The sequence below is a fragment of the Myotis myotis genome, unplaced genomic scaffold (assembly GCF_014108235.1).
Source record: "Myotis myotis isolate mMyoMyo1 unplaced genomic scaffold, mMyoMyo1.p scaffold_m19_p_10, whole genome shotgun sequence".
Classification (NCBI taxonomy): Eukaryota; Metazoa; Chordata; class Mammalia; order Chiroptera; family Vespertilionidae; genus Myotis; species Myotis myotis.
Genome location: NW_023416314.1, coordinates 73,602,292 through 73,614,601, shown reverse-complemented (window position 1 = coordinate 73,614,601; position 12,310 = coordinate 73,602,292). Strand labels below are relative to the sequence as shown.

Genomic DNA, 12,310 nt, shown 5'->3' with positions numbered 1-12,310 from the left:
GCTCTGGGTCACTCAGCTGACAGGTGAATTTGAACCCAACCACCCAGTACCAGGCACCAGTCCACACTTTGGGCATGTTAACAATTCCCTGCCTCTCCTCACTCACTGTTCTGTGCTCAGCACCCAGTAGCCATGTGTGGGATATACAACTGGATGAAATGAATAAATGACTAAAGGATAATCCAGACAGAACAGCAGTGGCCAAGGAAGGAGGATTGATTTATGGGGGGAAAAAATTAGAGGAACGAAATCCATAGGTAGGGTTTGCCTAAGTGAGAGTGATAGCTGAAGCCAGAAGGCGCCCTGGGGAGAGGATCCCTGTAACAGGGTAGCGAAGGGGAGGAGGAAGAGTGATGGGGTGTTGGAGTGCTAAGTCCAGGCTGGAATACAAATGAGGAATCACAGCTTACACTGCAGCCCGCGGACCGGTCTGTGTAAGAACAGTATGGCAATGCCGTCAGGTAAGCACAGACACCCAGAGCGTCCAACCCCATCCTTTGGGCAGACCCACGAGCACTCACCTTGGATCCAGCAAGATGCCAATGGCTCTGAGAAGATGGTGCAATAGTGTATCAAAGTTATTACCGTTTGGGCAAATACTGCTTGTCATGGAAGGCAGGAGCAGCGATATCTCAGGCAGGCCGAGCAGGGTTTTGTAAGCGATGAAAGCTTGATGGTCTATCTGAGGTGATGGATGCTAGGAATTTTTATCCCTTTTGCTTTTCTCACGGTATTTAAGCCAGAAGGCCGCCTCCCAGCTGGGAGGGGTGAGGCTGTGCCAGTGTGAGAGCCTGGGCAAAGCTATGAGGCCATCATCCAGCAAACGCAGTTTCCACCACCTGCAACAGTCGTTGATAGAATTGGCGTCCTCGCCACATGCCAGGCTCCCGTCATTAGCATTTTTCTCTTACGGAATCAGTTGAAGAAGTTTCTCCTTTTATTATGGTTCCTATTTTACAGGGGAGGGAAGTGAGGGTAAGGAGATTATAGGGCGTGGTTCATTGTGATGGTTGATTTTATGTGTCCCCTTGGCTGGGCTAAGGAATGAGCAGGGAGCTGGTAAAACATTTCTGGGCGTGTCTGTGAGGGTGTTCCAGAAGAGATTAGCGCAGTGAGAAGGCTGAGTAAAGCAGACGGCCTTCCCCAACCCACTGAAACAAGGAAAGGGGTCAAATTCTCTCTCTCTCTCTCTCTCTCTCTCTCTCTCTCTCTCTCTCTCTCTCTCTCTCTCTCTCTCTCTCTCCCCCTCTCCCTCCTCCCTCCCTCCCTCTCTCCCCCTCTCCCTCTCTCTGCCCCCTTGAGCTGGAACATCCTTTTCCTGGCCTTGGACTTGGGCACATGTTGCTCCTGGTCCTTGGGCCTTTGGACAGACTGAGCCTGCCACATGGGAGTCTTACATCAGCTCCCTTGGTTCTGAGGCATTTGGGTTTGGACTGGAACCACCAGCTTCCCTGGGCCTCCAGCCTGCAGAGGGCAGATCATGAAACTTGTCAGCCTCCATAATTGCCCCAGCCAATCCCTCATCTTAAATATCTATCCATCCATCCATCTATCCATCCATCCATCCAGTCTCCTATTGGTTCTGTTTCTCTGACATACAGTCATCCAGTAAATGGCAGAGCCAGAATTTGATCCCACACTCTTGTGACCTCCTAGGCAAAGCTCTTAAGACACCATCCCTCCCCCTAGGACCTTACCGTTTGGTTTGGGCGACCAAGTGAACAATCAGAAAAGGACCAGTAAGTGCTGTTCCGTGTGCCTCAGAGAGCAGGCGAGGGCATCTCGATGAACAGCTCAGAGACGTCGTCCAAGAGGGAGCTGTGCTGGAGGAAGTGGAGCCTCTGTGTAGGAGGAATGGAAAGTTCTCTCTGTACACGCGAGGGTCAAGAACTGACGAAGCAACCTCTCCAAGACTTGGTTTTCTCCTCTGAAGAATGGGGACAAGACCTATATCATGGTTGGGGCGAGCAAATGAAATAGTATTGGGAAAGAGCTCAGTGCAGGGCTTGGCACCTAGGAAGCACTCAGTAGATAGTAGCTGTTTATTCATTGACGCTGTGATTATTGCTGTTGTTGTTGTTATTGTTGTTATCATTATTATTATTATTATTATTATTAAGCAGGTGCTGTCTTAGGTGTGGGTGACCAAGAGGGATAAGACCCTGCCCCGGGCCTTGAGGAGCTTAGAGACTGTGAAGGAGGCACACATGAGAGCACACCATTCCCACATCGCTTGCTTACTTTTCTGTGCTCGCTCCACTCCCTGGTAGAAATCCTCAGGCAGATACTGTCAGATGAGGAACCCACGGTGAATATTTTTAATGTCATGCCATATGGGCAGCATGAGAAGACTATCCGGTCTCGTTCGGTAGGATCCTGCCCATCTAGGTTGGGCCTGGCTCCATTCTGCAAATTGAATTCAGGTTGGTTCCACCTGTTTCTCTCTCTCTCTCTCTCTCTCTCTCTCTCTCTCTCTCTCTCTCTCTCCCTCCCTCTCTCCCTCCCTCTCTCTCTTTTTTTTTTCTGGGAGAAATGGGCTGCCTAGGGCATGTTTTCCTCATGGCAGTGTCAGAGGTGCAAAAGCCCATGCCCAGCTGCACACGCATATCTTAAGCCCGTACCCAGGACCATGCTAAGGTCCCATTGGCTGGAGGAAGCCACACGGTCAAGCCCAAGGTCAGTGGCCGGGAATATAGTCCACCTCCAGTGAGAGTCAGTGCTGGGTTGCATGGCCAAGGGCATGGGTGCAGGAAAGGTGAAGGACAGAAACAGCCTTGTATTTCACACTGAGTTTGGAGGGGAAGTAGGCTCTAGCCACAATGGCTATCCTCGGCCTGGCAAACGTTTCATTTTCTGGGAGACTTACCCTGCCGTGGCACAGCGCCTCCTCCCAGCCCTTGATCTTCCGTGCCAGCCACCCAAACCCCTGAAGGCCTGCCTGTGGTCCTACAGCCAAGCTCTGGCTCCAGCCAGCTCTGCCTTTTATTGAGTCTGTCTCTGACTCATTATTTACAGAGACTGTAAAATAAAGCTTAACTCAAAATTACCGTAAGTCAGCTCATCCGAGTGAAGCGGCAGGCAGCTGGACCTTCACAGTTGAAAGCAGACGGAATAGAAGGGGGAGGGGGTAAAACGTAGAGCCGCAAATAAAATGTCAGGGGATGCTTAATTATGTAAAGGTTATGCGTCTGCCTGCATAATTGTCTAAAGTGGCTGATGGCAACAGCTGGCAGAGGGAGCAGCCTTCACTTCTACTTATGTGTTTATCTGGTGCCTGTCACCGTAATGGCTGTAAGCAGCATTGACTCCAAATTAATTTTGCCTCATTCCTTCTCTTCCTTGGCTCTTCTTAGTCCTGCACAAAAACAGGAAACCTGTTTGCTACGTAGGGAAAACTTGGAGTTTGGGAAGGCGGAGTCCACCAGATAACACAGAGCCAGCTCTTATTCGGTGCCTGTGGCTAGCTTAGGTGTTTTTTACATGTGTAAGGGACGACTCTGATACGTGCAACAACCGTATAAGGTAGGCATTATCACTATTCCTGTTCTCAGCCCTCATCTTCGCCTCTGGTCTCCGAGACTTAGGAAGCTCTAGCATCCCCCCAACCCCCTCTCTCCTCCCTCCTGGTGGCCCCTGCGGCCTGCTCCTCCCAAGCCTCTGCTGGCTGTGTGGCTCAGCATCACCCCTCGGTTCCTGGACATGGATCTGCTCTCCTTGGCATCTTCACTGTCTCCCCTCCTGTGCCCGGTTCTTTCCATCCACTGAGAGCAGGGTTCCTTTACCCCAGTGTAATGGCTCATCCCCCCCAATGCTCAGCTCCCCTATTCAGGAGAGGAGGTCATGGCCAAGACCCCTGCCAGCTCACCTCAGCCCCTGCCGCTGTCAGAGAGGTGAGAGAAGCCGGGCCTTGGAGTGGTCAGGAACGGGAGGCTGGGCCCCAGAAGAAGCCAGCGGGCTGTTGGCTGTGGCTCTGGGGCAAGGCCGTCTGGTGCCCGGGTCGGGTCAGCTGCTGGGGCTGTCAGCCTCACTGGGGTTTTCCGGTGGCAGCTCGTTACCACAGCCAATACTGGAAGCTGGGTGGTCCAGCTGCCCTTTGGTTTTGCATCTCCACTCCGGCATCCCTGCGGTGCTATGGTACTTCTGCGACTTTAATTTCCTTCTGAATTTCTGTTGGAAGGAAGAAAGGACTCCGAGAGTTACGAGCGCAGAGGACCTGTGTTGTAAGGCCGGTGGGCCCCTTGAAGGGCTAAGTAATTGAACACGAGGAGCCACCCGGTGTGAGAGGCTCTGTCAAGTAGGGGGCTCCGTGGGCTCGAGTCAGCCTGCAGGCATCACGGAGTGAGAGCAGGGGCCTGGGGGCGGGGGGGGGGGGGCAGGGGCGGGGAACCTTGGAGACTTTCCTGTCCGGTTTTAGACGTGTTCCATTTTTTTTGCCTTGAGTACATACTTCCATGTTTCCAGAGAGAGAAATACACATGGTCTCTATATGCAAATAACCTGCTTCAGAGCCTTCTCCAAGATGGGAAAGTCAGCGTTTATAAAAGGTGAGATTTTCATCATGTACCGAGGTCTGAGGTGTCTTTTTTAGTTTCGTTGGGGCTGGAGGGCATTATCCCAAAGCCAGAGATGGTATCTAACTGCATTTAAAAAATATATATACACATATACGTATACGTATACGTATACATATATATGTACATGTGTATATATATATACATGTACATATATATATATTGATTTTGGAGAGGAAAGGAGAGGGAGAGAAAGAGAGAAACATCAATGATGAGAATCATTGATTGGCTGCCTCCTGCACGCCCCCTACTGGGGGCTCGAGCCCACAACCCAGGCATGTACTCTTGACCGGAATCAAACCGGGGATCCTTCATTCTGCAGGCCGGTGCTCCATCCACTGAGCCAAACCAGCTAGGGCCCTGACTACATTTTAATGAATGAAAATGCTGTCCCTATATTAGGGATGGTTTGCCTTTTTTCTTTTTTTCATTGTGGTGAAGTATACATCACATAAAACGTAACCATCTTACCCGTTTTTAATGTACAGTTCGGTAGTGCTAAGTACAGTCATAGGGTTGTGATGAATTCCTTCATTGACTGCTGCTGCCACTAGTGGATCCCAGGTCTGGGGAGCGGTGGGGTGGGATGGGGGAGGGCTGAAGAAGCCCAGATGTCTGGCACCTTTGTGTCGATGTTCTAGTGCCATCTAGTGTCCAGGGGGCCTCGTGCCAGCCGGGGTGAGGCTGTGGGCTTCCCCTGCTCTGGCAGCGGCGCTGTGAGCCCAAATGGCTTGACAAGAGCTGAGGAGGCATTTGTCTTTTTAGATCAGCTACGTACTTTTTTCCGGCTCTGATCTCTTGGGAGCTTGCAGCTGGATCCATTTCATTAACAGTCAGAGCAATTTGTTCTTTTGAAGCTCAGACAGGGTGAGTGAGATTAGCATGAACCCAGTATTAAGCTGTTAAGCATCAATTTGGCAAACCTACGTATAAAGGAGAGCCGAAGACAGGAAGCGCAGGAGGCCGCATTGAGGGGCTCCTTGGCCACGTCTCACCCCTCCCCTCCTCACTCACTGGAAAAAGTGACTCCGTCACTGGTTTTTATGTAAGAGAAGAGAAAAAAGTGTGTGTGTGTGTGTGTGTGTGTGCACGCACACTGCTTTGATGCGTGTGGTTCTTCTAATAGTAGTAAGAAGAGGGAATAATGCAATGCAGCTAAACCTGTGTGATGACTTGTACCCAGCACCATTCTAAGCACATTACCTTTTTGATTATTTAGTTCTCACAATAGCCCAAAAGGAGTAGATACTACCATTGGCCCATGTCATAGGGGAGGAAACGGAGGAATGTACTATGGCCAAGTGCACAAAGCCACCGGAAGTGTGCTGTGACAGAGACATTTGTAAGGACTTGGGTTCACCTGGGTTTTAGTTAGGGCTCCAGTGGCCTCTGGCGGGGGCTCCTGGCTCTCACACCCACGTGTCCCTCCCAGCTCCCTGCAGAGAGAGGCCAGGGAGAGCTTGTTGAGCAAACAGAGCTGTTGGAGCAGGTTTGTTGTAAGGATCTCCTGGGCACAGGCTGTGCGGTTTCCTCTCTACACCTCACTTCCTCTGTGTGGGGAGGAAAAGGTGAGTTCCTCGGGGCATTGTTTGGAGAGGGTACCTGAGGGAACGGCTGACGTAGCACCTTGTCCAGTGTCTGGCCCACAGCACGTCCTCAGTGCATTTGACCTTCGTGCGCGTTTGAAGGTAAAGTTGCTTTAGCTCTGCACCCACGTGCTCCTGCTGTGGCGGTGTCTGCCCTGTCACCGAGGGCTGTGTCTGTTTTCTGTTTTGGAGGAGAGATTAGTCCAGCTCTGAGCAGAAATGGGCGCTTAAATGTCTCTGCCGGTTGGAAGAACTGGAAGCTGAAAAGGTTGGCTTTAATCACCTCTTCCCCTCTTTCAGATTCCCATACATCTGTATGTACACATCCAGGTAACATAGATGTACACACAGACACCACACATGCATATCTGTGTTCACACATACATATCTATGATGTACACGGACACACATGTATATTTGTAATCGCACATGCATATGTATGATGTGCACACACATCCAGTGTATATCTGTGTTCACACACATGCATACATATACTTGTTACCTCCTACATTGCAAAATCACAGTGTCAGCATCTTACGGACACCGTGAGGAGGGAGAGCAGGGGCAGTTCCTGCAAGCAGGGGATGATAAATCGCAGCGCTCTCCGCAGCCCTCCTTATTGCAGTTGAAATGTGTAGAATGTCGCTGCCGATCTTCTTAACATGCAGCGTGTGTGTGGGCAGGTGAACAGACAGATTTCATAAGCACTTTCTTAGGGCCCCGTAAGAAATGGAGCTCTCCTAATCCTGTTTTCCCATCAGTCTTTGGCTGCTTGGTTCCAGGTTCTCACTCCACGGGGTCTGTGATACCTGCATGTCTGAAAGAAGTGTTTTCTTAACCCAAAGGTCTGAAGCTTTGCAAGGGAATTCTGGTCCTTCTCTCCAGGGCAGTGTGGGCAGTGAGCTGTTTTTGTTCAGGGAGCTCTCGTGGTCCCCTGCTCCGGTCGGGGGGAGGCAGCAGTGTGATTTACAAGCGTGGGCCCAGGTTTTCGGCTGGATGGTGAGGATTGCAGTGGGAGCAGGAACTCAGGGCATCTGCTACTGACCGTCCTGGAGAAATGGGATCATCCATCCATTCCCCCTTGGGCTCCATCGGTGACAGCTGGAACCTCCCATCTGCCTGGGAAACCGAGCAGGAGGGATAGCTTGGAGTTGGCAAGGTGGTGGGTCCCTCGGCGTCCTGGGTACCTGGTACTTTGAGGCTGTGAAATGGGGTGAAATGCTAATTCTCCCAGTTCTCTCTCCTCTGGTCCCCTCTCCTCACTCCTTGCCGGTCACTCTCACTTCCCCAGTCCTCCACTCTCTCAGCATCCTTCTTGTCTTGCTTTTCCCTCCCCACCCCTTTCCCTCTCTCCTTCCTGTTGTAGCGGCAGCAAAGTAAGGGTGATGGTTGGTGGACAGTTGGGATGCCCAAGGCTCCAACTTCTTTGGACTCAGCCCAGAGATGCCCCCTTTCCCTGTCTGTGCCCGTCATTTAACCTCCAGGTTTAAGGAGCACAGGGCTTAGCTGTGGCTTGTTCTGTAACCGGCTCACCCAGGTCAAAGCCAGAAGTCCAGGGAGACATCTGAGAAGAGTTGTGCCCACACCTTCCAGTTCTGTGCCGTCTTGATTGTGGAAGACTCGGTGCCAGCTTTGGTCCTTTCTGGATGGCGTCTGGGGAAGTCAGGGACAGTGGCCACTTCCGGCCCTTAAGTCTTGGGGGTGGTAACAGTTCTGAGTCTTTGCATTAACCTGAGCATCTAACATGATAACTTTTTCATGCCCCCTCTCACCCACCCCCGGAAAAGTTCTGTGATTTAAGAAGTATGGGAAACACCGGGGAAACACCAAATTAAACCATTTTCTTAGTTTTGGAACAACGGGTGCACTGGGTGAGTTAGGAATCCCTCAGTGGGGGAGGTAGCAGCTGGCGTTCCCCATAAGTACTCAACCAGAGGATTATGTCTTTGAGTTACATCTCTGGATCAGCATGGCCAAAGGTCTGCCCCCACAGTCTTCCTATTGTCATCCCTTCATGGTGAGATGCGCCTTCCCTGTGACCCAGCTCATCATCTGTGCGCATGGACCGGACACCTGGGGTCCTGCGCTCTATGGCATTTTGCCTTCGTGGGGGGCGGGGGGTGCTGTGGTGAGTGTGCTGACCACCTGAAGAAGGATGAAACTGAGGCATGAACCTCTGAGTGCTTGCTGAGCCCACGTATTTCCATCTCCTCTCCTATGTAGACTTCATAACAGCCCCACAGTGTAGCTGGGCCTCCTTCGCCCTGTCTCACAGAGGAGCCCACTGGTGGACGGGTATGCTGAGTTATCCAAGCCCTGAAGCTAGTAAGTGGCAGAGCCGGGATTCAGCATAAATGTTAGGAAGCGTCCAGGGAACATAACTAAGCCGTGCTGAGCATTTGTCGTCACTGGCGACGACCTGAACTGAGGTTGACCAGGGAACAAGGGTGGGACTGGGACCCTTTTCACACTGTTTATGGGTGTGATGAGGGATATGGTCCCTGTTGCTGCAGTCAGGCTAAGAACACCTTTTAAAGTACCCCATTCAAATGCCTACAAGTTCAGTTTTTGTCCACCCAACTTCCAATGATGTAACCACATGAGTTCCTTTCACCTGTAACTCCTCTGGCCAGAATTAGCGGATCCTCTACCATTTGGGGGCCCCAGTCAAAACCAGGGGGGAAGAACGTGATGGCGAAGCCCTCGATTCCAGGGGTCCCAGTGGAACCAGCACCACCGCATGGGCGCTCAGCCCGACCCCTGACCCTGGTTCAGGAGGGTTCAGGGTTTGTGAGCACAGTTCAGCTGAGCTCAGCTCAGCGGGTATTAATAAGTGCCTTGTGCGTGTGGACAACGGTGCACATCAATACAGTCTGTGCTCCGATTTCAGATGATAAATGAGCGCCATTATGGCCTAATTAGCAAGACTCATATTTTTAATGGATAAATAATAATTCAGCTGCTTTATCCTAAACCACTTCTTGAAAAATGCACAGATGGAGGCAGAGGGAGCAAAAAGCGTGTATACTTGGTATGTTTATTTGCTCCGCCGGTGAGTTGCTGTTATGTCTGGATTTGCCGACTTCTCCAGCTCAGCCGGGCTCACTGTTTTCTTAAGGTTAGATAATATTAAAGTGTCCATATTTTTATTTTTAAAAAGCCAGACTGCCTCTCGAAGGTGGAATTTACTGGGCTCTACGTAGCTCAGGGAGGGCGAGGGCTGCACCCTCACCCTTTCATCTGATGTATTTGAGCAGCACCAACCTGAGTACTTGACCGAAGGTCATGGCATTGGGTCCAAGGTCGTCAGTGACACCAGCCTTGTGGGCAAGAAGCTGGGCTTCAGAACCGCAGAGACCTGGGTTCAAGTCCTGGCTCTGACCTTTCTTAATGTTTCTGAAGGACAAGCCAGTGGGGATGACAAATGATAGTCCTTCCTTTTCTGGGTTGGCTGGGAGGACCCGAGAGATGGGTTAATTCTTATTGACAGTTTCTCTAGACCTGAGGCTCATCTTCTGTGTGATCAAGTGGTCAGTCCGCATCATAGGTTCCCAAAGTGGGGTCCCCGGATTCCTAGGGTTCCATAAATTCACCGGTGAGGGTGGCCCATGTGGCATTTCCAACGGAATCAGAAATGCCTGCTCTTTTTGCTCGTGTTGGACTCCTTTCAGCTTCATAGCAACACCCGCTGTTATCTCGTGCGATCAGAGCTTGGACTGGCAGTTACATTTGTGCGTTATTAATAAAGATTGGGAATCAGATGAAACAGGCCTTCGTAATTGCATTATGGTGACAGATGTTGCCGCCAGACTTCCCTTGCACGTTTTCTTTGAAACGTGCCTGCGGTTCAGAAGACGGCAGCTGTCAGAACATGTCACCCTGGGGGGTGGGGGCTGGCTGGGCCAGGAGGTGGGTGGGCACGGCTTCGCGGTGGTGGAAGCTCGGAGCCCCTGGCGGGGATGGATCTCCCGTTTGCCTCCTGACTCTGAGGCCAGCCTTTCGGGGGGCCTGGGAGCCAGCAGGGACCCCAGGCAGCCGCTGTGACCTCGGGTTATTATTTTTACTAGGAATCATGGCCATTTTTACCTATTCATATACTTTGCCTGCCCCTTCCTCTCCACCCATGATGCCTCAGCTTGTGGTCTTGGCTTGAGCCAGATAAATACCCTTACAATCTCAGAAAAACGCTGCACTCACTTCTGCTCCATAACCTAGGACAGTGATGGCGAACCTTTTGAGCTTGGCGTGTCAGCATTTTGAAAAACTCTAACTTAACTCTGGTGCCATGTCACATATAGAAATTTTTTGATATTTGCAACCATAGTAAAACAAAGGCTTATATTTTTGATATTTATTTTATATATTTAAATGCCATTTAACAAAGAAAAATCAACCAAAAAAATGAGTTCGTGTGTCAGAGGTGTTGTAGGTTCGCCATCACTGCCCTAGGATGCCCTAGGACGCCCTTCAGTGCCCCTCTCCCTCCTGTGGCCATACACAGGTTTCTCAGCCTCAGCACTAGTGACATTTGGGCTGGCTAAGTCTTTGTTGTGGAGGGCTGTCCTGTGCACTGTAGGCCTGTGGACCACTAGATACCAGTAGCACCCCACCCTCAAGCTGTGGCAGCCAGAAATGTCTCTAAGACATTGCCAAGTGTCATCGTCTCCCTCCCCTCCCGCTGTACCCAGAGGCCGGACCCAGGTTAACGTCTACCTTCTCCATGGAGCTTTCATTTCCAGCCCATAGGACTCATCAGTTAATTCCTGATGGTCCCGACTATGACATGTGTGTCCTCATGTGTCTCCCCATCCACAGAGCTGACCTTGTTGGGTGTATTGATTTTTAACAAGCGCCTCTTGGCTTGCTGTCACTTACCATGAATGGAGGGCCTGATGTTTTCCAATCACATCATGCATATGTTCTCTTAAATCCTTACAACAACCTGCATCCGTACCGGGAAGGTGTCTGTGGCTCAGAGAGGGTAGGGCACTTACCTGTAGTCACACAGCCGATGAATAGGAGCCCGTGCCCTTTCCACTGAAGCTCCCGGCCCTGCCCGTTCAAGGGCGGCAGCTATAAGCGCTGCTGCCTCTGCCTGCCTGGGGGTCAGGAGGGCCTTTGTGGCCAGCGTCTCCGTGGATGGACTCCAGGAGACCAGGGTGCCGGGGGAGCTGGGAGTGCCCTCTGTGAATGGGTTTGGGGAGGCACGTGTGTGGAAAGAGCAGGCCATAACCCTCTTCCTCCAGGAAGCCCTGGCAGCAGGAAGCCAGGGAAGTGACAGTGTGCTCTGTCATTGTCGCGTGGGTGCTGGGTGGGTGTGGGTGCTGCAGCCCGGAGGGGTCAGCCTGACACCCTTTGGTGGCGGGGGGGGGGGGGGGGGGCGCCTGGAAAATGACAGGGCCATGATGGGTTTTGCCTTGGAAAGCTGTGCTTGGTACCTCTGACTGAGGCTTGTCTGTTCATAAATACAAACTGATGTGGGCAGTTCACAGAAGAAGCAGACGACCTGTGAGCCTCTGGGAAGATGCTTGCCCTCTCCGGTGGGCAGGGCAAGTCCCGTCTCACCCGAGAGAGCATCCTGCCATGTGTGTGAAGAGATGTGATTAAGGATGTTCTTGCCCCTGTTGCTTCTAATGATGAAAAAAGTCCGAGTGCTGTGCATGGCCCTCAGCCGGCGATGAGACACGTCGTGGTGGGACGCCACACAGGACCTGAGTTTCACGAAAGAGCGAGATGTTCCCTGATGGCAGAGTCATATCACAGTTTTTATAAACTTGACAGGCACATGGTAACCAACCAGTACCATGTGACGGTGATGGTATAAATGTGTGTGTGAAAGTATTTAAACATGACTCTAAGGTTGCAAAACCAACTGAGGAAAAAGGTTCCCTGGAGTCCGCGGGGTGAGGGGTGGGCAGACAGTGTGAGCGAGAGGGCTGTGTGAGAAGACCTTCACTGGAAAAGGTTTTCGGTTTTTTTAAATCAACGGAAAATATGACAAAATTCTACCTAGTTTTAAGTGGGCGCTGCTGAGCGCACACACACACACACATACACACACACGCACGCACGCGCACACACACACACCCCTCAAGCGTTGTCCTGTGTTTTTTAAGTCTCCCCTTGGATGGCGGCCTGTGTGACTAGCCCTGC

The 12,310-nt window shown here is 51.4% G+C and overlaps 1 protein-coding gene across 5 annotated transcripts in view; it reads left to right on the top strand.

Moving 5' to 3' along the window:
* The window catches only part of LDLRAD3 (low density lipoprotein receptor class A domain containing 3), a 213,547-nt gene that overhangs the window by 126,087 nt on the left and 75,150 nt on the right, over positions 1-12,310 (top strand). The window lies entirely within an intron of this gene.